The sequence below is a fragment of the Mixophyes fleayi genome, chromosome 9 (genome assembly GCF_038048845.1).
Source record: "Mixophyes fleayi isolate aMixFle1 chromosome 9, aMixFle1.hap1, whole genome shotgun sequence".
NCBI lineage: Eukaryota > Metazoa > Chordata > Amphibia > Anura > Limnodynastidae > Mixophyes > Mixophyes fleayi.
In genome coordinates, this window is record NC_134410.1 from 53306232 (window position 1) to 53332371 (window position 26140).

Here is a 26140-nt window from a genome sequence, read left to right on the forward strand (position 1 = left end):
CACACCACAGCTCACTTATTTCAATTATTGTTAAAAAGCTAAATTTGGTGATCCATTTTTCTGAATTGACATATTGAATATTGTATGTATAAAGGCCTATTACTGCAACCTCGACTACTCGACTACTGCAACCTCCTCCTTACTGGTCTCCCCTGCTCCCACCTCGCCCCCCTCCGCTCTATACTTATTGCGGCTGCGAGACTCATCTTCCTCTCACGCCGCTCCTCCTCTGCCTCCCCTCTCTGTCTTGCCTTACACTGGCTCCCCTTCCCCTACAGAATCCTTTTCAAACTCCTCACCACCACTTACAAGGCTCTCTCCCAGTCTACTGTCCCTTATATCTCTAACCTCCTCTCCATTCACACTCCCGCCCGCTCCCTGCGCTCGGCCAATGATCGCCACCTCTCTTCCACTCTAATCACCTCTTCCCACTCTAGAATACAAGACTTCTCCCGAGCTGCCCCCCTTCACTGGAACGACCTCCCTCGCTCCATTCGTCTCTCACCCAATCTGTGCTCCTTCAAGCGGGTACTTAAAACTCACCTGTTCCTTAAGGCCTACCAACCATCCACTTAACCTCCCACCTCTTCTGTTTCTCCCCTGGCTCCTTTTCTCTCCCCTTTGCTTCACTGGCTCCCTCTTGTGCCTGATTTTGTTTACCCTCCCTTAGGATGTAAGCTCGTATGAGCAGGGCCCCTCTCCCCTCCTGTCTCCACACCTGTTCTTCCGCTCCGTCTTTACAGTATTTGCCTGCCTGGAGTTTCTGAAGTTCTGGTACTTTGTGTTTATTGTTCTGTATTGTTTTACCCTGTATAGTGTACTGTTTGTGCCGTGTACGGCGCTGCGGAAACCTTGTGGCGCCTAACAAATAAACAATAATAATAATAATAATAATAATAATAATAATATTTAGTATTCAGTATTTAATAATTACTGAATACTGAATGTGTGTAAATTAAATGTAAACTAGAGATGCTCGGACTCGGTTTTCTGAAAACCGAACCCACCTGAACTTAGGGGATACGAGTAGGCTCGCGAGCCGGCTCGGTACTTTTGTGCATCCTCGGATCTAAATCAAGGCTAAACGTCATTGTTGCATTGTCGGATCTGGAGGGTTTTGGATTCCTTAAGTACCTTCCTCCCCAGGAGATCCAGCTCCATTACTGACACAGAAACGGGAGTAGCAGTGTTCTTTTCACTCTCCATTCTCCAGTGACATTGCTCAGTGCTTTTGCTCACATTGAAACAGGGGTAGTAGTGTTTTTGTCACTTTCCAGTCTCCAGTGACATTGCTCATACAGAAACAGGAGGGTAGCAGTGTTCTTGTCACAACAAAAATTGACTGGAAATGACTGGAAATTAATGTTATTGAGGTTAATACTAATGTAGGAACAAAAAAGAGCCAAATTATGTGTGTATTTTAGAAAAAAATAGGGATTTTAGAAAGAAATAGAAAACCAAAACCAAAACACGCGAGGGCAGTTTTGCCCAAACCAAAACCAAAACGTGAAGTTAATCCAGATCCAAAACCAAAACACGTGGGTCAGTGAACATCTCTAATGTAAACACTTTTAATGCCAAAATATTTATCTGGGAACAGTACAGCTGTAAAGCTGATTTATACATAGCCTCTAAACTGTGCATGATTGTTTGTGGAAATCTAAGTTCTACACTGTATTATTGGATTATCATTGATGGTACTTCAAATATTATCAAGTTGACTTCACATAAATATAGAGGATGCACTGTATTTAGTTAAAATTCATGTCAAGCAGATTGTTTTCATTTATATTCAGGTAATGTAGATATTGACATTTCAAGCATGGAGGAAGTGATCAAGCTTCGGAGTTGACAGGTAGTTATAAGCTTACTTGAGATATCCGATTGATTCAAGGCAACAATACTGAAGGAAAAGCTTCAATGTGAAAAAACTTAAAAGAAGGTTACATGCAGAAAGAGTCGCACACTATTAAAACGTTATTGCTTTGTCCTTCTTGCTGTGTTATGAAACTGAAGGATACAGCAGAACAAACATCATCTGCATAGTTTTGGGTTATAAAATGATTGCCAGTATTACTGATTTGTTTGTATCACACTGCTATGGAGCTAGATGAAGGTAAATAAAAAACACCTGTATTGTTAATTTGTAGATATGCTCAAGTTTCTTTTTGAAATGATTTGTTGAATTGACTCTTATGTTCAAAACATTTCCAGAAACTTTAAATTTCGACAAAAAAATTAAAGCTAAATTTGAGCAAGATGTAGTTTCAGAGATAGTTCAAGAGATTGTAATTAGATAAAACTTAAATAGCTACACTGTATAATATTTTTCATGATTTTTCATGTGAAAGGGGAACTTTAAACCTCGAACTCTTTAATGTTATAATTTTTGTTGTAATTATTGTGTAACAAAAATGTTAAAAAATACTATAAAATGTATCAATTCAAGCTCAAGCATATCAATAACATAATCACTTTTGATGTGCTTATCATACTCTGAATGAAGTGTTGCAAGTTTCTACCTCAACCCCTGCAAAGTTTAAATGTGGTGACACATTGGAGCTAGAGCTCATTTATGATGAACTTTGGTTTTGCATTGATTATGATCATCATCATTTATTTATATAGCGCCACTGATTCCGCAGCGCTGTACAGAGAACTCATTCACAACAGTCCATTGATGCATCTCGATAGCCTGCACACTGTACTTCAAGATACATGTATATTCATTGGAATAAAAAAAATTAGGAAGGGCATTTTTTTTAGTTATCTCTCTTATTTATGGCTTAAATAAGTCATGAGATTGAGGGGATATTAGGAATGGTTTTGAATCATGTGTAACTTTTGTGTTTGTGAGGTTTTTGATTACATTGCCAGAGTGCGTTTAGAAATGTACTTGTCCATCAAAGGACTATACTTTTAATGGGGCCAATTCAGTGGAGAGACATATTTGCAAGCACACTTGTCACCTATAATACAACACTTCACATTCACAGTGTACTAATTCACATGAAAATAAATAATAATAAAACAGGTAGCATGACCCATCCCCTGAACCGACAACAGTGCTAGACAATCTGGGTGGATTTCCACATTAAAACAAAAAATCCACAAATGTGAGATCTTCTATCATAGTGGAAATCAGCCCCAGGCTGAGCAGTGCAGGGTAGGTGATTTTTAGGTGTGCTTTTTTTTTGGGGGGGGGGGAAGTTGCTTCTGCCCCCCTCCAACAAAAGTCTGCCAGAACAAGGGTGAAAAGAGCTAAGGCTCCTCGTGAACGTACTGTGCTGTAGGGGCCCAAGTACTTAACACGATTGGGATCCCCAGAGTGGCAAAATTGCCATGCCAGTGGATGCTTATTATACAAAACCAGTAAAAAATAAATGCACATACACAATTTTCAAATAAACTGTAATTGAATAAACAACTCTCAAAACTCTCACACACCACTCTAAATACAGGGTGTTTCAAACAGATGGACCAGATTTGAAATCACTATATTTCTACAACCTCAAACCACTCATGAATGAAACTCTTACCACTTCAAAGGGCAGGGCATAGAGTCTCAAATGACTACTGCTAGATGCCTCTCCCAGTGCATCAACAGCTCCTAGCCTCAGTCGCTCGAAAGATGGTGACCCTCCAAAAAAAGGCATTTTGCGTTCTGCAGTTCAGCAAGACTGTATCCGTAATTGTGATGCAGCGTGTGTTTCAAAAGCATTTTGTTTGTAACTTTTTGTGTAACTGTAACATGTTGCTGTCGTAAAATATATTGCTTTGAAATTGTGTACATCTTTTAAAACACCCTGTACAAACTCTTCTTTCTTAATCTATCATAGTCTAGATCAGTGTTTCCCAAACACAGTCCTCAGGGACCCCTAACAGTGCAGGTTTTCTAGTTGACAAGTGAAATAATTAGTACCACCTGTGGATCTTTCAAAATGCATCAGTCAGTAATGAATACAGCTGTGCTCCAGCAAAAAGATATGGAAAACATGCACTGCTAAAGGTCCCTGAGGATCAGGTTTTGAAACACTGTCCTAGATGGAGACTGAAATCATTTTTTCTTCTTGTCCAGAATAGCTGCATTTTGAGCTGCATTGTGCTTCATAAATGACCTCCATGGTCATCAATGTCATTAAAAATTATCACAATATGCACTGACACTCTAGTATAAAATTCCTTTAAAGTAGGGGTATTGCAATGTATGGTGCAGCAAGTAAAAGTTGGGATTGATACTATAAGTAATAATGACCTTTGTTTTTCATGTGGATCATATCTGTTTTTCATGTGTTCAATATGTAAGACTAATGAAAACAAATATCTGACATATCATTGACATTCTAAAATGAAAATATGAATTTCTTACAAGGAATAGTATTGGAAGTCATAACTAGTAATTTGATGTGCTCGATCCACAGAGTTAACTTGACGGATTGTTTCTGATTTCAACCTTACTAATGATGTAGCATATCTGTTAAATTGTACTTCTTGCAACTGAAATAAAAGCTAAATGGGACCTGTCCCAGACATGGTGCAGTATCTACCGCTTATTAAATTGACTATTTTTAGTATTGGATTTAGCAAATATTATGCAAAAAAAAGTTTTGAGGGTCCGCAAAATTAAGGAACTGTATTTTAAAAATTATAATTTTCTGTGAAGCTCTAATAATGCTTGAAATTACAATTCATGTCTTTAGAAGTGCAGACAGTACATATACAAATGTTTATGGTAGTTTTTTATAAAGGATTTTAATCTCAGTTGATGCCTCCAACATCTGAATCATTCAGCACATTCCTGCTCTTGCAGTCAAATGCGTAGTGTGCATGGAAATTAAGCCTAAGGTTTATTAAAGCCCATATTTTAGTATAAATAAATAAAAGTTCCTTGGTGACAAATCTGTTGTAAAAATATGCATGTATTCAGAGATATACTCCCTTATACCTCCCTGTTTGTACAAAATGTTTTGTATTTATAAATTCAAGGATCAGAAATGCCTGCACACCCTTCCGTTCTTGGAAAGACAAAGATAATCATTTTAAAACAAAAATCAAAGCTCTCTCCATACTTGGGCATTTCGGGTTGAGTTAAAATGATAATTTATTTTCATTATAGATGAGGACATCTAACATGTGTAGGCTGTAAATTACATTACAGAAGCAGGTCTTCCATTAGCTGTGAGAAATAACTGCTTGGGTTCTAAACTAAGGGACAGTAATGAAATTCACTTAAGGGGTAGAGCGGTCTGTGACATATTTACAGCATTTAAATAGATGAAAACTAAATGAGCTCTTAAAATATTTAATATATTGCAGTTCTATGTTGTTGTTTTTCTCAGTAATGGGTCTAGTGGAAACTAAATAAATGTAAATAGCAAATTACCAGTAGTTTCAAGGCTATGGTGTAAAACGTCAATATTTAAAGGTCTTCTTTAAGCAAAATTTCCCCATGACACCAATGTGCATAGACATTTATCTCTGGTGAAAACTGCATTGTAGTAAAGTGAAGATTTTTCTTTTTATACAGAATATAAAGAGGATAAGCTTGTTATATTTGTAGTTTAAATACTTATTTCAATTGTAAATATTTGCAAGAAAATAAAGAAAAACACTCAAGATTGAAATTAAAAGAATAATTACAAACTTACCGTTTATTACAACTGTAATAATATGTGCAAAAGTATATTATATTCAATACTCAAATAAGCTTTAATATGAATAATAAGAATGTCCCTAGCACATTTTAACATTGTTGTCCATGTGTTTTCTATTTTTGAAAAAACTTAGATGTGATATCAATGTGGCATCAATGGAAAAAGTGATACTAATGGAGTCACTGACACTTCTGAGACTGTGACAATAGTAGCAATAAGTTTAGATAACTGAAATGTCTAATTTCCGACAACTACAATCATGGCATTGCAGAGTGGGGGCTTGCATTTTACATTATTACTACGAGAATCCCAATAAAGGGATTTAGTATGCATGCAAGATTAGTGCATGCACAACTACATCATCATACAAATGTGTGTAGTTTATCCATATGTGTGCAATCACATCATAGTGCACATGTGGAGGAATTCTGCTCTTTAGAAAGTGCAAGTACCATGTGTGTGTGCAGCATTGGAAGTAAGTAGTCGTTTCTTTACAGATAGACATGGTAGCTATTATATAGTGATATAATACATGGGCAAAAATATATGGATATCTCTTCTAATTAGTGTTTTTTGCCATTTCAGCCATACCCATTGTTAACTGGTCCATAGGATGCCACCTTTCCAACAACTTAGCAGATCAAATTCTGCCCTGCTACAACTGTCCTGGGCAACTGTAAGTGCTGTTATTTTGAGTTGGAAACATCTAGGAGCAACAACAGCTCATCCACAAATCAGTAGGCCATGCAAGCTCAGAGAATGGAACCTGAGAGTTTTGAAGCATGTAGCACATCTGTTCTCAGTTGCAGCATTCACTACTGAGTTCCAAACTGTCTCTGGAAGCAGCATTAGATTAAGAGCTGTCCATCAGGATCTTCATGGATTGGGTTCCAATGCCAAACAGCAACATCACACAAGCCTCAGATCTCCATGTGCAATACCAAACATCAACTGAAGTTGGATAAAGCACACTGCCATTTTACTCTTAAAATGCATTCACTGGAGTAAAAAAAAAACATGCTGCACCATCTGCCAGCCTGAAGGATGAGTTTTTGGTGTGACAAATGCTAGGAGAATGCTTCCTGCCCAAATGCCAACTATAAAGTTTGGTGGAGGAGGAACAATGATCATGGGCCATTTTTCATGGTTTGGCCTGAGGGGAGTCTTAATGCTACATGCTATAGCTTACAATGTCATTCTAGAGAATTGTGTGCTTCCAACTGTGTGGTAACAGTATGGGGAAGGCCTTTTACTGTTTCAGCATGACAATGCATCTTGCACAAAGTGAAGTCCATCAAAAATGAATTGGAATGCCGACTGTGAGCCAGGTCTTATAGTCTAACATCAGTGCACACCCTCAATAATGCTTTTGTGGCTGAATGGATGCAAATCCCTGCAGTCATGTTCCAAACTCTAATTCTCAGAAGAGTGGTCATTATAGCAGCAAAATGGGGTACCAACTCCATATTAATGCCCATGGTTTTAACATAACAAGCACTTATGGATACAATTGTAAAGCGCTACGGAATCTGCTTGTGCGATATAAATAAATGATGATGATATGATGTTCTGGTGTCCACATAATTTTGGCCATGTAGTGTAGACAAATAGACAAATAGATAGATCCCCCTTAAAAGTACATGGAAGCTGTACTTCTCTGTCCTCCTCTCTCCATGGTATAATGATTTTTTTGAATACTCTGCACAAGTTCCCTTTCCCTAAAAGCCTCCCTAGGATTTACACCATCCCAGCTCCCCCCACCTTTTCAATACTACAAAGCTACCATCTCACCTCAGTCTCCGCTGCTCTTTGTAGTCTGCTGTATCTTTAGCACCAACAGCAGATAACCAAATGATAAGTGGGCAGATTTCTTTGAAGTAGCGTCCATATAATTAACAAGTACAGAAAAAAGTATTATTTTATGTGTCTGCTCAACTTGTTTTTTTGTAAAAATAAGCCTTCACTCATCAGTCAGTTAATATTTTCTTTGAAAAACATACAATCCAAAAACACTTTAAAAAAAGTTAAAAACAAACCAAGTTATTAATTTAATAGGTGCTGAATAGTACTTTTAAAATGTTTAATGCTATGTGGAAGATGCCATGACCTAAATTTGTATGGACTTTTGTGTTGGTAGGATTTATTAGAGATTTGCAATATGCAGATAGGTGGTGTGATGAAAACGAGTGTGATAGCGCTAACCATTCTATTTCTCGTTTCTCACATAATGTGGATTATAGCAAGTACTTTTTATAGCCCTTGCTTTTGTTCCCCAGCTCACCAGACTACAACTGCATTGTCCAATTGCATGGGGACATTGTAGCTCAGTGTAAATATTTATAATGTGTATTATATATTGATGACTTGTAAGGTTATTCATTGTCTTTAAAGTGAAGCCAAGGGGATTATGGGTAGGGATCAGGTTGCCAGGTGCTGGAGTGGGAAAACTAATTGGTGTCCATTGTTCTCACCAGGCTAGTCCAGACAGGCCATCTAACAGGAGAGGTTCCATGGAAGGACAGCTCATCTTCAACTCATCTTCATCTTCAATCCCTCCTAGTCCAGCACTGACCAATGGTTAAGAAGAATAGACCCAGGGGTTTGCCCAGGGAGGGGAAAGACTGTGGAACTGAAACCCGAGATATAAGGAGCCACTCGAGGGGGGAGGGGGTGTTCATTCTGGGATTTCATTGATGGAGAGTGCAAGACTGGTTTTGAGTTGTCGTTCTCTACTATAATCTATAAATGCAGCTGAGAGAGATCCATGGGTCGTTAAGTCTGGACAGCCAGCCAACTCCTTAAGCTAGTGGGGTAAGTGACAGATGATGTGGTAAACCTGCCTGGCATTTTTTTTCCTGTGTGTACATAATATTCTAGTGTTGTTTGTATGACAATAAATATACTGTTGTATTTTTATAACTGTATTTGCCTGAGTGACTATACAAATCCTAGAAGGTACTGGGAAGACTTCTCTGGTATAGGAAGGCAACCCTGGGTGGCCAGCCAGCGTGAAGTGGGTAGCATTGGGCCAGATAAACCCGGTATCTTCACAGGTGGTTTTGAGAGATTGCAGTTTAGCTCAAATGTTTGCTAGCTTTTAACTTTTATTTGACAATTATATTAGGAGCACTATATTATAATGCATCAAGCAAAGTATCATTTTCTTGACCTATGTGTTCTTCAGGGAATGAAATTATTTAAATGCCTCAGTCATTGTGTTCAGTCATTAAGCAGAGCTCACACTGAGACTCCAGCGACTCCAGGGCACGCCAGTCCCATGTTCCAAACAGGTATGGGGATGACAGTGTCCACCTGCTGTCTTTTGGGGATATAAATCCGCCCTCTGTTGCTCTAAGGCCTAGTGCAACCGGACATAGATCTACTATAAGGTGGTCTTTAAGAGGTTGCTTTTAGAATTGTTCTTCTCTGAAGCTTGTAGGTCGAGTGACATAAACATACATCTCTGAATGAATAGACAGACCTGCATTTATATTTAACCTTGTCTCTGCACCTTTTTATGAGCCACAACAAAACCATAGAAAATAAATGTCAGTTAAAGAAGTTACATCCAGGGTAATATAAACTGACTTGACATAAGCATATAGCTTTGGTAGTATCATACACACCGTGTACTTGTATTATTAAAGTAGCACCTCATCACTACAGCAGGTAAAGTACTACACTCCTCACCTCAACCACCTTTTCTACTCTTTGACTGCTTGAACAGCATGTGGTCTGTGTTAACCCCCCTCCCTTCCCAATAATTTTAGTAATACATAACAGTGTCCTCCAGATTTTCTTGGACCTAAATGGCCTTCCCTTAGAATAGGGCCTGTGCCTAGACCAGCTTACATCCAGTCTATCTTTATTTTAGCTAGCAATAAGGAAAACTTTTTATTTTGAAATGTTATGAATTTCAGTGTTTTTCAGTTGGCAATCAGCTTGAAAGGTTTTACAGCTAAAATAAATTGTAATTTGGAGCAAAATCGCTTTGAACATGAACAAATTCTATAGAAAAAAATAATTTGATTTAAACCAGTAATAAATCAATTGTGAATTGATTTTCAGAAAATAGAATTATTCGTCCAATACAGTGAGACATTCTGTTAATAGAACTGCAGAAAAGTTTAAGTTATAATATAATTTCATATTTTTTAGTGCAGGTTTTGTACATTAACATGCAATCGGTTTGCTTTACCTAAATAAAGCATACTTGCCAACTCTTCTGGAATGTCCGGGAGACTCCCAAAATCCGGGTAGGTCTCCCGGACTCCCGGGAGAACAAGCAAGTATCTTGCATACGGCAACTTGGCAAATTGACGCAAATCGCGGTAAATCACATCATTTTGGCCCCGCCCACGCGACAAAATTATGTATTTGTCTCGGAGGTGGGGCCAACATGACGCGATTGAACGCGTAACGCCCCCAACCACGCTCCCTGTCCGAGTTCTCCCGGAATTAACTTTTAAAAGGTTGGCAAATATGGAATAAAGTTGCAGAAAAACAGTTTTGTGGCTCAGATGCTTGTTAAGTGAAAGGCATCTGGATATTTATTAAATTAAACCTGTAGCTGTTTTCCTTAAGGAAGGAAAGATATGAAAATATATGAAGTGACAAAGAGAACATTGTGACAGGTTAGTCTAGCAGGATACCACATCAGATTATAAGTAGATGGTCATGAAAACTAGAAAGGGTTTGCTGCAGTTCTATGACTTTGTTATACAAGATCCCCTGTTTATTAAAGCATTTTTTGGGGAATGGCAAGTATTATTATAAATGTGATTTAGTATAAAATATATGACTGTACAATTGCAACAATCTTTAACTTCTATCTCTGTTTGAAAGACATCTTGCATCAATCTGTAGTTTTAATTTATGTATATACAATTTGACAGTAATTATTACCTGTATTAAAGTCTTGATCAATTATGTAAATTTTATAATTCTGCATTAGGAAGGTTGTATCAGCCCTAACTGGTAGCACCTATAATCAGGGGTGGATTGGCCATAGGCCTTACTGGGAATTTTGTTTGCTTCATCCGGGCAACCCAACACAGTGCCGACTTGAAGGGGGGGGGGCACTGGGTGCATGGGTGTGGGGTAGTTGGTGGCTGGTTCCTTCCTTCTATTGGTCGTAGATCCCCCCTTCCCCTATGTTTGGCCTATTCCAGAGGAAACAGAGGTCACATGGGACGCGCACCACATGACATGTGCTGTCCCATGAGTGCCGCAATCGCGGTTGGCAGATAAGTGTGTAAAAATCAATCCAGCTGTTAAGCACAGCAAGATGATGTTGATATTCAGACCAAACTCATTTTTACATTAAATATAGGACTGGTAAAGGGGGAAGAGTTTTGCGTGAGATGGTGTCTTAGACAAAGTATTTGTAGGTTTAGAATTCCATTAATACAATGGCAAGAAGATACATAGCATTAAATCATTAATTTTAATCATGTGTTTCATTGATGACTTCAGAGTAATAGTAATAGTAGTAGCAGAAGGAAAATCACTATCGGCTCTACAATCAAAACTGTGATCCTGATCAACATTTTCAAATGTCCTGACACTGGGTCCAGTCCAAGGTGAAACTCAAAACAGAGTCTCTCTTATACTTCTATAAGCTATGAAATGGCAAGAAATACAGGCAAGCACGCATGCTGAAATGGCAGTTTATCTATTTTTACAAGAAGATGACAAATTTCACTAGACAACCTAAAACTGCCTTAACATGATCTCTGAGAGCAACCACATAACATGACTTTTCAGTATTTTGGGGTGAGTGTAAAAGGGTAGCTAACTGGGGGTATGAGTCTTAATAGTCTGGCAAATGTATGGAGACCATTTAATAATGTTATTTATGACTATTACCATCAATCAACTCCTCACAAAAGTAGTTCTGATTTAACCTAAGAAATATAGTTCTTATTTTTCCTTAAATCCACAAGACCAATTTTTATATAATAAGTGTATGCTTATATTTTCAAGAAAAACTGCACACAAGATGCATCTTCATTTAAAATGTTTTGAATTCTTAATTAACATACTAATTTTAAAACTCATAAAGATTATAAAAGAGTTAATAGAGTATATTATAAAAACTCAACAGGTTTTGTTTACTCTATTAACATGGGTGTTACAGCATGGATGTTCATAGAATACATTACATTCATTGTTTGTTTTATAAATGTACAAGTTATTGTGTGTGTGTTTCTCAGCTATTGTGTGGTGTAAAGGTGTGTGTGAGTCAGTTTTAGTTATTGTTGAAGGTGTGTGAATAAGTTTGCACTGTATGGTGGGAGGACGTAGTATAGATCAGACACATATTTCAAACTTTCACATACATTCCACAACAATATAAACCTCAAATCTGAACCAAAATCTCAGACGATAAATTCCGTTTATCTCGCATATAATCTTCTACAATTTATTCTCCTATTATTTCATTTCACTTCTATCAAACTCCAGAATGTGTAGTGTAAACATCATCATGCTTTGCAGCAGCCATTAATCATTATCCACATTCCATTCACATGGAAACTTCTAGCATTACAGTAAAGGTATTATTTATCTCACACAGGAGCCATTTTGTCTAATCATGATGATCACATTAACTTACAATGGCAGCATATTGAGGCATGGAGGGATTTACATTGATGCCATATTAACTATCATGCCATGAACTGAATTTCTTCAGCAATAAACTGCATTATTTCAAAAGTTTACAAAGCTACCTTCAGTTATTACACAATCGATTCTAAATGCCATAGGAACTCCATTACTTACAGTATAAACAAAAAAGAAGAGAACAAACTCTATATATTCCATTTAAACACCGTAATTCTATTTCACTTTGTCTCATAAATCAAATATATTGTATCGTCTCACAATTGTATAGCACTGCAGGATGTTAGCAACACCGTACACTGTCGGTCTTCTTACCACTATATATAGCTATACTGCTCAATTATAATGCTATCTCACATGTATACAATTATTATTTATGAAACCTCAATCTACACAGTCACTTATCATACAACCTCCATTATCAAATCTACAACATCACATTGTCCTATTCAATCTAATGTTTGCAAACTTACACAAGTCTCTTCCAGCAGACTGTGCACTACTCACAAACAGTGTTAACAGGCTTTATAATGTAACTAAACACTTCATATGCTAACTTCCATTACACAGTATTTGCAATCTTCATACAATCTGCACACAAATACAATTTAATTCAAACTGGAAACACACTATAATCCATTTTTCATACTAGCCATCTTCTAATATAAACAGCCTACCAATCCACTTCTTGTACACACCTCCATTCCATTCAACTTAGTTTCCAGCAGCTGGGAGCTGTGATTTCTTAGGATGGAAGCAGACTGCAAAAGAGACCATCTTTACCTTGTGTAACATAAGATAATACCTTTCTTTCAGGAGGAACTAACCTTCCACAGGAAGTGGATCACAGCATTTAGTATGCAAATCTGCCCATCTTTTTAGGTATTCACGCAACCACCACAAGTTTCATGCCACATAAAGGGGGTGAGGGAACCCAACGCTATTCATTCTATTCATACTAATTCAAGCACGGCTGAAAGTGGAGATAATATATTAGAAAATGGAATATCTTTATCAGTGAGTGTTTAATCTGTAAGGAATCTTGCTGCTATGCATTGGTATGAACCATTTGTGGTCAGCAAATTCATTGGAATTACTGTTAAATCATCTTGGTCAAGCCTTATTCTGCTATAGCAGCTACACAATATCAAAGTGAAAAGTCATGTATTTCATCTTATATGCATAAAACATTTTATATTAAAACAAAAACATACAACATTTCTATATATACTACTGAATGAAAAAGTTATAAGGTGACATAAGTCCTTACTTTTTTGTCTTTTGTATTGCCATGCATTTTCTGTGAGATGTATTTTCAAGGTTGGATTATCATCATCATCATCATCACCATTTATTTAGATAGCGCCACTAATTCCACAGCGCTGTACAGAGAACTCACTCACATTAGTCCCTGCCCCATTGGGGCTTACAGTCTAAATTCCCTAACATACACACAGACAGACACACAGACTAGGGTCAATTTGTTAGCAGCCAATTAACCTACCAGTATGTTTTTGTTTTTGGATTATAAACTGAAATTTGTGCTTTATTATTGATGTTGGTTTCTATATCACTGCTACTCCATGATGTGGAGAGACTGCCTCCCTTTGTTGCCCTTGTTCCTTTCTTTTGTATTTTGCTTGCCACTATACATCATTGATCGCATCAACACATCAACATATATATATATATATATATATATATATATATATATATATATATAACATTGCACCTTTAAAAAATGTATAAATTAGCACTATGTCCGCTATATACAGCACTCACTTGAGCTTGCGAGACATGTGTAACGAAGGGTTAATCACAACAAAACCACCTGATCTGGACACATAGGACATTATTAAATGGAGTTTAATATGCAGAAAATGTCATAATTCTCAAGGTATAGAAAATTATTTAATAAAATGATGCACAGTAGAATATAATTGTTCAAACAAGTTTCTTAAAATTAATAGGAGAAAAGCAGAAACAGAAAATACAGTGGAAAATATTTGCAATAGCCCATTGATCTCCAGAATAACATTTATGACTTTCACTACACACACAAAGCATTTTTAAATATTAAATATATTTTTGCCCATGCATCATATAATTCTACGTTCAATCAACTGGTCACACATTCACATACATATACATATGAAATACGAAACTATCAGATACATTATCTGGGACAATACATTATCACCATATCTTCTTCCTTGTGATAAGCAATTAATATTTTCTGTAAATATCAGAGGAAGATTAGGATTTTTTTCTTTGCATAAAACCCTAAGTTACGTTTAAAATTTGCCTTAAATACTGTGAGCACTCTGATCTGTCATCTACACAGGTGTGTCTACCTCTGTAAGAATTGTTCCCTGTATTTTTTCTTTCAATTACTTATCAGCTGCAGTGCAGGCTGTCTTCTCCTGTTAGTTTATTGTAATACTTCACCATTTAAACCCTGACTGGCTATGCACTCATTGCCAGTGATAGTGTTTGAGAACGTTTGACGCTAATGCTTTTGGCTCCTGCATCCTGACCAGTTTTTTTTCTGGCTATTATTGTTTAAACATTTATTTACATCCTGATTTCTAGACTGTACCTAAGAGTTTTGCTGGTTCTTGCTTTGCTCATTTTCTACACCTGAAACCTGGTTGTTTCCTGTCTCCTTTTGAACTCCTCAATAAACCTCATATAGTTTGTGTTTACAACATACATTGCTACTTCTCTGATCCCTATCATTTTATATAAAAAGAAAAATTATATTACCTAATTCTAGGCATTGAAGAGTCAGGTGTAAGCAAAATGTAAGCAATACCAAATTCTCACATAAAAATATTGATTTGACTAATATAATATTAGTCAGTAAAACTTAGAAGAAAATTCAGTGCTTTTGGTATTGCATTGTGTTTTGCCCTTGTTTTTTTACTGCAATTGTGTTTTGTGTTTATGCGTTTTTGCAATAATTAATTGCTAGTATTTATGGCTTATATATGACTATTCAATGCTAGAATTAGGTAATATTGCTTATTTTTATTTTTCATATATAAAAATGTATACAAAGAAGAATGAAATCCTAATCTTGTTTTAATATCTATACAAATAATACTGGCACAGCTTTGTGACATCTATCTTGAATCGTCCTTTACCAAATGTTAATTTCTGATGCATGTATATTTTCAATGTGCAATAAGCTCTTTCTCTAAGAAATACACCTATTCATCAACCATATTTAACTCATTAAATTGCACTGTGGGATTTAATAAATTGTCAATGTTTGTGTTTTGTATTTTTGCCTGCAGTAGATATAATATATATTCACCCCTTTGTCTGACATTGTTTACATTTTATTTTCTCACACTATAGAATCAAAGAATTAATTCATATTATACTCCACATGTGGTGTAACTTTTTGTATTAAAGTTCCATTAGCATCTAGGAACATCTTTTCCAAGTTGGCCCTTATCTCTAGCCAGAGCCCCAGGGTTGATCCATGCTGTTGTCTTTCAAGGGGCTTCTGTGTTTCTTTGATAGCTCCATCCAATAAACAAATATGGTGCATGAGCAAGAAGACCAATCACAAGCCACAATAAGGGATTGCAGATTGTAATTGGTTCCCCTCTCACATAACCCCTTTGATGCCATTTAAAGATGGTGATCTTTAACTATTTGCCAGTTCTGTATTACAGAACATATATAAACATATAAACCTTGGCCGAATATTTGGTTTAACATTTAATAATATTATTTAATATATTTACTTGAATCTGAAATAACAAATAGGAAAGAAATGTCCTAAGGTGACACCTACCCCTAGATTGAGCCCACAGTGATGGCTTACCTGTGACACTCCAGGTGTTGTGAAACTACAAGCCCCAGCATGCTTTGCCAGCTATCAGCTAGTTATCTACTGGCAAAGCATGCTGAGACTTGTAGTTTAACAACACCTGGAGTGTCACAGGTTAGCCATCACTGGTCTACCACTTGCAGCAGAAAAAGCAGCTGCAAGTGGCAGATCAATGAAATCAATCTAGAGTAGGGGCCACCTGAGAAAAATGTTATCCTATATGTTAATTCAGATACAAGTAAATATATTAAATAATATTATTAAATAATATTAGACCATATCTTCAGCCAAGGTTTATATGTTTACAATTTTCATACCCTACATAATTTAAAACAGATATTTGTAATACATTTGCTATTCAATTTTTAAGATATAAAATAACATTTGCTTAAACAACTTTATTTTTCTTTGCTAGAAACCAGGTTGACTAATTTGACCTAATGTGCTATATGACTTGTTTTGCAGTTCTTTATAAAACAGACCTTGAGTTCCATTCTAAGAAAGGTGATCTCAGAGTTATTTGTGGCTCATTTTAATGGAAGCTATTTGTGAAGAGTTTCTTTTTTTTTTTTTGCAGTGTTTAGAAGTAACTATAAAATTGTGTTAACATCATGACATGGTGAATAATAAAATATTGGCAGCAGGAGTTTATTTAGTGCTTTTTAACACAATGTTCTAATCCCCAATATATAAATACGTAACGCACTAATGGAAATATTTTTTTCAGCAATAAGGCTTTAGACTACACAAGTGTATCCAGATCTTCATGTATCTCCTTAACTTGCGGATTATGTCTTGATAAGCTAATTCAGAGAGCTACCACTTCCCACTGCAATTTAATGAAATTATTTTTTTCTGCTGCACAATAAAAGGGAGCACCATTCTGATAATAAACATGAAAAAAAAATACATGTGTGTCTCTAGTGCATACTCTACAGTATGACATTTTACATGTAATTACATTTTATAGGTCAGTTGGCTTGTATAACTAGTAAGCATGACTTGCACAGTAAACATGTTTGAAATGAAGTACATGTATATTAATATTGAAAACAGGCACAAGTCTATCATATGCAACCTTTCTTACATTATTCTTAAAAATGGTGATTTTATTACTATATATTCTTGTATATTAATATTTTGCTCCACTGTTAAGACATTTCCTGCATGAAGAAATTAATATGCACAAGGAAAACATACTTGTTGCTCAGTCAAAACTGTGTGATTTAAATAGACTGACAGCTCCATTGATAGGCCACAGAGATGCTCAGGTGCAATCTATTAAGCAATCAGCTTGATAAAAGCACTCCGGAACATTCAAGGACGTAACAAAACATTTGTGGGTCCTATAGAATTTTTTTTAGGGCCCATATGTTCATCCTAATGGTAAAATAAGCACATATACATATTGGACTTAGACAGGGTGCAGCTGCAGTCCTCATTGCAGCTGCACCCAATTTTACTATAGAGGACGCATCTTTTGGACCACTGCATAGCAAATAAACCAGGAACCACCAGGGCTGCTCTTTAAAATTCATCCCTATGAATATATCAACTATAATTGGAACCCAATAAAAGCTATAGAATAATAAAGAATATTTGCCTACACTGTTGACTTTAAAACATTATCATAAATGTATACTGAAATACATGCTTACATTACACTATAAATGTGTTTACAGTAAAGAAAGCATTTACGTTTTCTTATTATATAGTATATTTTAAAAGTGCAGTTAAAGAGCTTATTTAACATGTACTAAATTAAAAATGTGTGTTCCATTTTGGTACGTGAAACCATACGGTACGCTTTAAGCATATGATGTGGTAAGGAGACACCAGTACTCAACATTCATCTGATGATGATGTGTTTTAATTAAACGATTATAATTAAACGATTTAGTTAAACGATTAAACAATTTAAAAACAAAATAATATATATTTTCTTTAAATGTGTGCCCCTTCCCAAAGTGCAGCCAGCACTAGTGCTCGTAGCCTTGGGGGGACAAACAACATATGGTATGCCCCTGAAAAAGCCACAACCAGTGCTATGCTATGACAGGTTGGGCTGGTAACACTCTTAACATTCATAATGTCACTCAGCCCTATCATGTTGATAACAAGCCTGAATTCCCTAGTGGGAATATATAGTTAATATAGCAAAATCAATATTTTTTCCTGCGGTACTACTGGTTCCAGCAAACCCATGTAGCCCTAAACCTTTTGAGTATGCTGGCGCTTGTAGACCACATTGTGACAAAATAATTTATTAAAAAAACTCCCCCATACAGTAACTCATCTTATTCCTTCCAGCTTTTCATCTATGTGTGTAAAAAAAACAAAACTCTATTAGCAATGATAACTTGCTCCTTCCATAGCTGTGATGTTACTGACAGGCTGGGCGGCCTGTCAGTATTCATTCAATAAAGTGCGGCTTCGCGCTGATTGGTCAGAACATGAGAGTCACTTTGTTTTGGCTAGAAGTAGTTAATGTATCATGTTTATCATTTGCAAATGTATGATTTCCTTCCCTCCAATTGGTCAGAACAATGGAAAGCCACACTGTATTGGTTTAAAGTAGTTACACCCCATGTGGAGTATAATATAAATGAAACCCACTGATACTGATGTCAAGCATGTGTAACAGCTAAGCCTTCTTACAGGTGTATCTTTTGGTGTTTCTTCCTCTGAATGTGATGCAATTAGATGAACACTGCCTTATTGTGCTTGGCCTAAACATGAACGCCCCTACCCACCATCACACATTTCAAAGCTTAAGGAATCACAAGTGGAAGATGCATCTGAATCTGCATTGGGATGTTTGTGTAAGTTTGTTTTGTGTGCATGTGCAGTAAGGAAATGCATATTTTACTCCAAAAAAATGCATTTGCTTTCCAGCTCTACATGAGGTCCACATTTTTTACCATAAAGCAACAGGGAATATTTATTTATTTAATTAAGAAAGTTTTATTATGTTTTCAGCCAGGAATATGGAAAAGGATACTGAAAAGCAAAAAGGGAGGGGAACTGTCAAAATGAACTGTTTTTACAAGTTGAACACATAGGAATAATCAGTGTTTGACTGACATACCGGCACTTCTTATCCCCACTTCATTTTAAGCTGATCTGCCCCCCCCTCACTCACTTTCCCTATGTACATCTGTATCTGTCTCCTCGCTGCCCTCCCTATGCGTGTCTGTCTGAATCTCCCCGCTTTTTTCTCTATGGGTGTCCATATCCATCTCCTCCCTTCTTTGCCTCTGTGTATATGTGTCCGTCTCCTCCGTGCCCTCCCTATGTGTGTCTGTAACTGAAAAATCATATGGGACATACACCACATCACAGGTGCCATCCCATGTGTGAGGCTGCAAGAGAGACAGAGAGAAGCGTCTGCCACGCCTTCATAGCCTGGCTGAATGAAGGTAAGTATTAAGATTTATCTTAAAGTAATGAGGAAAGAGGGGTTGTCATAATGTAATGAAGGAAGAGGGGGTTGTCTTAATGTAATGTAATGAGCGTTGTCTGAATTCAATGTGGAGAAGTCATCTTAAAGTAATGAGGATTAGAGGTGGCCTATTATTTTAATGGTGGACTGTGGGTGGGGGATAATTATTTAATGATGAGTGCTATTCATTTTTTGTGGAGTGATGGTGGGGTTTTACTTAGGTTGGGGTAATGGAGCCTTTAATTTAATGCAGAGTTTGATGGGATGGATGACTATTTATTAAATTTGAATATGAATTATTTAATGTCGGGGATAATTGTGGGAAATATATATTCATTAAATGTAAATGTTATTAGTGTATTTAATTTAATAGTTGGAGCTGGTTGCAGGGAGGGATGCCTTATTATTAAACATAGGTGTTATTGAGTTAACACCAGAGCTTTTGGGGGCTTTCTATATTTCATGTATCTGTATTTTTTCCAAATAGGTCACCAGGGTCCAAATAAGCAGCAACTGAGCTTAAGACAATAGCAGCCACAGGTAGTGAAAACTGCAAGAACAGGTAGGAGAGAGCAGGAGAGTTAGTGAAGAGGAGGTAAGAGTTATTTTACTTTTACATAAATCATGTATGACTTATGTATGAAGATAGGAGCACATAGGTAGAGTGTCACAATGAAGACAAATTGGAGAGGCAAAGAAACAGATTAAGGGTGGGGGACACAGAACAAGTAGCCTTGCATTATGTAACATGTTTTACATTGTACTAAATGCATCTAAAATTATTTTCACACTCCATACCAGCACTTGTAATTTCCCACTTTAACCTCTGGGAATAGCCATATTGAAACATAAATTTCAAATTGTAAATCAAAGACATACATAAGCATAGAATCTTAGAACAATTGTCAAGATATAGGATCTCTTCCATTTGTCTGATCTGACAGCTGTGTATTTCTGCTGCAACCATGTATAGGATCAATCCTGCAGTTCACTGAGTCAGCTGGTTGCTAGGTAAATAGCAACAAGCCTCTCTTCAGCTCCTAGTCTGGACCCTGTGCTATTGCTTATCACACCCATGCAGCTAAGTATCCTGCAGTTTCTGATTGGTGGTGCTGCCTCTATAAACCTCTACCTGGCAGCATACCAATGTAATAGTTCCTGCTTGATCTAGTGTGCCTTGTGTCCTGACCTGATTTGGTCTCTGTATTTGACCTGGATTGTTCTAAGGATTCTGATATCGTCTCCATTTCTGACTCTTGGTTTTGTTCAACAGATTTGCTCTCATATCTCAACCTGCCCTGATCCCTGGATTGTTTAAAGGATTTTGCTATCTTCTCTACTCCCGATCCCTGCTTGTCTGACTCTGACTGAGTTCTGCCAAATCCATTCTGGTTGCTCACTACCTGTTACTGTGAGTTCTCCACTCCATGAGGTGAGTGCCAGACCACTCTGCATTAACCCCTGACTGTCTGACTTAGAGTTTTGCCAAATACATTATGTTTTTTCACTACATGACTACATGTTACTGTGAGTTGTCCACTCTATCAGAGAAGTGCCAGACTGCTCTGCATTAACTGCTGCCTGTCTGGCTCTGAGTTCTGTCAACAATATCCTGTTTGCTCACTACCTCCTATCATGTTCCGTCCACTTATCCGGACAAGGGCTGGTTTGACATCTTCTACTACCCAAGCTTTAGTTCTGGGAGCAACCGAGTACTGTGGAACATAAATAGATCCTCGGAGAGGGATGTGCTAATCATTAGGAAGTTCTAGCAGTTGAGGATCTCACACTACTCTGCCCATAATAGTATGCCCAGCCTAACAAATATTTTGGACCCAACACATGGAAGGTTTTCAGTCATCTCCTGCTCAGATCTGGCCAGTCATATGCAAGCCCTGTCACAGGTATAACAAGACCTATACATGTGCATATCTGCGCAAGAGGATGAAGTCCACAATGCTCAAGTCATCTCTACTTCTGTGAAAGAACCTAAGCTAAACTTACCAGACAGGTTCTCCGATAACCAGAAAATATTTTAAATTTTAAAGACCGTTTCAAGCTATACTTCAGACTAGAGATGATCGGGCTTGGTTTTCCGAAAACAGAGTCCACCCGAATATTGCAGATCCGGCTCGGCTTGGTACTTTTGCACGCTCTCAGAACGGAAAACGAGGCAAAACATAATTTCTGCTTAGTCGAATCTCGCAAGTTTTGTATTCTATAAGTACCGCCCTCCAAAGGGATCCAGCGCCATTTCACAGACAAACACAGAGCTGGTAGCAGCGTTCTTGGCAATTTACAGTGCAGTTGTTTAGCATTGTAGCTAAAACAGAAAGAGGAGGGGTGGCAGTGGTCCTGTCACTCTCCAGTCTCAGTGCCATTGCTCACAAAAAAACAGGGGTAGCAATGTTTTTGTCACTCTCCAGTCTCATTGTTCTTGTCAATCTCCAGTCTCCAGTAACATTGCTCTGTGCCATCTATATGGATTCACATCAGTCCACAGAAGACCAGGATCACCAAGCAGCTGTTAGCACCAGTCATGATGATACTAATCCCTCTACGTCATCTGCTAAAGCCTATGTTCAAGTGCATAGTAGTTTTAAGTAAGGGAAACAAAAATGTAGAAAAAATTTGTACCTTTTTAAAGAAAAAAAAACACCTATCTAATAAAGGTGAAAGTCTACTGTAGAAAAACATAAAATTGCCAACATGCCCTTCTGACCAAAATATTAACAAGCATACCTTCTCTCGGCTAGATCCAAGCACCTGCAATCTACACTCTCATCATCCTCACCCTCATCAGTGTGTACATCATCCTCACACAATACTAATTCATCCCCACTAGAATCCACCATCACAGAAGTCTCTGTACTTTGATGTAATTGCCGGTAATGGCCCTCCTCGTGGAATTTGCACTTAATTTTATGACAGGGCTGTAACAATTTTTGGCCAATTCTTTTCGACCAGACCAAATGTCAAAATGTTGTGCTGACTCATCTGCCTCACCACTTGGATGTTTTGGGAAAGCTAAGCTTTTTCCTAGCATCAGTTGCCAAACAAACTGAGGGAAGAGACGTTGTTGTGTCATGTACCACTTGAGCTGTCAGCTTGCTCATCAGAAGCTCATTGCATCTCTTGAGATCTGGGTCAGTTGGAAAGAAGAGAAGACATAGCTCCTAAACCTAGGCTCATACACAGCTGCCAAAATGTAGTGATCCGATTTCAATATGTTGATAACTCTTGGTCCTGGCAAAGTGAATAAAGTACTTGATCTACTAGTCCTACTTAGTTAACTGAATTACTTTGTTTCATATCCTCCCTCAATTTCTCTAGCTGCTTTTCCAGATGACTACTTAAGAATGGTTTCAGCATCTTGCACAACGCAAAAAGTATTCTCCACTGCGCTGGACTAAAGCAGGATAAGTCATGTTGCAATAACATTCCATAGGGTTTCAAACAGGTTGTCAGCGGTTTGCCTCTTAGTGTAGCCAGTGATACACAAATGTAGTATACCACTTTGTGTTTGCAACAGGATGAGGGGGATATTTGTGTAGCTGACGTTAGTGCTAATGAGGATTTTGATGAGGATGATGTTGTTTGTGTAAGTGCTGCACTAGTGGAAGCAGTTCTTGCCAGTAATAAGAAGAAGACCATTGTCATGCCTGGGCATTTGTAGTGTTTGTAAAGCCACACCGACAACACCTTCCTCATCAATATCCTCACTAGCAATCGGAGTTAGTCCTGCATCAAAGTTGATAAGGCTAGATGACTTCTACCCTATCCAGGATTCCTCTGAAGACTTCTTGAGCGTTAGCCCCACTGCTGCTGCTGGGGGTGGATTTTCAAACCAGAAGTAGACCAAGAAGAAGACTGCTAGTAGGTTACAACAATTGACTGTTAAAAAATCCTTTGCAAAAGAAAGAAAACATGAAATCTGTCACCCAGTCGCAAAGCGGATCACAGATGCCATGGCGACTATGCTAGTATTAGATCTGCGTTCAATATCCAGAATTAATGCAGTTGGTTTTAGACAGTTAGTTGAGGTCCTTTGTCCCTGTTAAAAAATTGCATCACAACACCATTTTACTAGAAAAGCTATTCCTCACCACTACCAGAAGGTTCGATAAAATGTAATTATTGGGCTAGAAAATGCCATTCTACCCATTGTACACTAAACCACAGATATGTGGACAAGCGGAACTGGGAAAACTAAAGATTATATGACTGTGACAGCCCAGTGGGTTGGTAAGTCGCCTTCAGCAGGCAGGTTGCTCTGTGTATCACCGGCTTTACTAAGAGGCATATCGCTGACAACCTGAAAAACGAAGTGATGTCATTGCAACATGGCTTATTATCAGGATTCCCAATATAAGACCACTGAGAAAGCGTAGTGAACAAAGTGGTTTTTATTAGACACCAGTACACAAGTTTCAGGATGCTATTCGGTAGGGTAAGGCAACAATAGTAAGAGAACTCAGTAACAACAGATGCAGATAGTGGCAATAATGTAGTTCAAGAGTCAGTACTGAGAGGCTGGATGACAAGTCTGATACTGAGGCCAGTGAGGCAGGTGTAATACAGTTATCAGGATACCTGGATAACTCAAGAGGCAGAAGAAGTCACTGAAGTCACTGGTGTCAGGACTCCGGAGACACGAGGCACCAGAGGAGTCACGGGTGTTAAGACTCAGAAAACATGAGACACCGGAGGAGTCATGGGTGTCCGGACTCAGGAGACATTTGGAGTAACTACTGCAGACACGGGTGCTGGAATAGCTGGGTAGCTGCTTTAGACTGTGGAAGCTGGGTAGCTGGGCAAGCAATACACTGTATACACAATGACACAGAAGAGTCAAACGAGCCAGGGATCTGAGCCAGATGGTCTACCACGATACTAGGGAGAAGCAGGTGCAGAGTCACAATTAGAGTCAGGGGGTCACAGGAACCGGTACCAAAACACTTGCACCACCTGCAAGTGTAAATTGCAGGTGGTGGGATCTAGCTGAGAGAAGGAAGCTAGCTGTTGCTGCAATGCATATTAATATTTTGGGTATAATGGTATTTTGGTAATTTTATGTTTTTCTATAGTAAAGTTTCACCTTTATTAGAGAGGGTTTTTTTCTTTGAAAAGGTAAAAAGCTTTTTTTTTTGCTTTTTACATTTTTGTTACAGAGGTTTCTGTAATGGTGGATGAATTAATATTGTGTGAGGATGATGTACACACTCAGGGTGAAGATGAGGCTGGATATGTTGACAACAACATTGCCACTGTAGAGTTCATTGACAGCACTGTTGGCTTACCTGCCTTAAGCCCATTGTTAGCCTGTTTTGTTTGAGGGCCCAAACAAACCAAGCACTTCAGCCACAAAAGTGGCACTCCTTGTCACTGAAGTGATATGGTTGTTAAACAGTGCATGTCCTTTTTAAAGTCTAACATAAGGGTGGGTGGGAGGGCCTAAGGACAATTCCATCTTGCACCACTTTTCTTTCCTGACACTGCTGTGTGGCACTGGTAATGTTTCCTAGATGTGATATAAACTGATGTGTGTTTGCGCCATTCCTCTAATTAGCCTAAAGAGCAAAATTATGTGATTTTAGCATATTTTAGCAATTTTTATAAAAAAATACAGATCCAAAACCAAAATCAAAACATGCGAGGGCGGTTTTGCCAGAACCAAAACCAAAACACGAACTTAATACAGATCCAAAACTAAAACCAAAGCCAAAACAAGGGGGTCAGTGAACATTTCTACTTCAGACTAAGGTCAATCTCTTCTATTAGCAAGGAACAGCGAGTTGGCATCGTGATATCCATGTTTCAAAATGACCCACAGACCTGGTCCTTTGAACAGTTCTTCATTATTGTCCATGGATGCCTTCTTTAGTGCCCTGGGGCTCTTATATTATGACCCTGATTGGGTGGCTACCACAGAATTTTGTCTTTGTGCACTAGGTGCAAATCAGCAAAAGAATACTGTTCTGAATTTTGTAGGTGGTCATTGGACTCTGGATGGAATGACCCGATGCTCCGTAGTCAATTCAGAGTAGGACTTACTGATGCTGACATCAAAGATGTTCTAGTGCAGTTTACTGTTCCCGAATTTCTAGAATCTATCATGAATTGGTCTATTTGCATAGATAGTAGATACAAGGCATGCCACCAGGAGAAAGAGACTTGTATTGTCACCATTCATCCTTTCTCTCCACCCTCTAACAGGGAAAATCCTGAACCCATGTAAGTTGGTACTCACTACATATCATCAGAAGAAGAATCAGGAGCAGGTCCCAAGGGTTATGTCTTTATCATCTTCATCAGTATCATTATTTATATAGTGTCACCAATTCCGCAGCACTGTACAGAGAATATTTTTTGTCATTCACAGCAGTCCCTGTCCCATTGGAGCTTACAGTCTAAGTTTTATGTTTTTGGAATGTGGGAGGAAACACTGGGAGAATATATAAACGCCACACAGATATAGCCCTGTTTAGGAATCAAACTCATGACCCCAGCGCTGTGAGGCAGAAGTGCTAACCACTGAGCCACCATGCTGCTTTTACTGTGGTGGTGAAGAACATT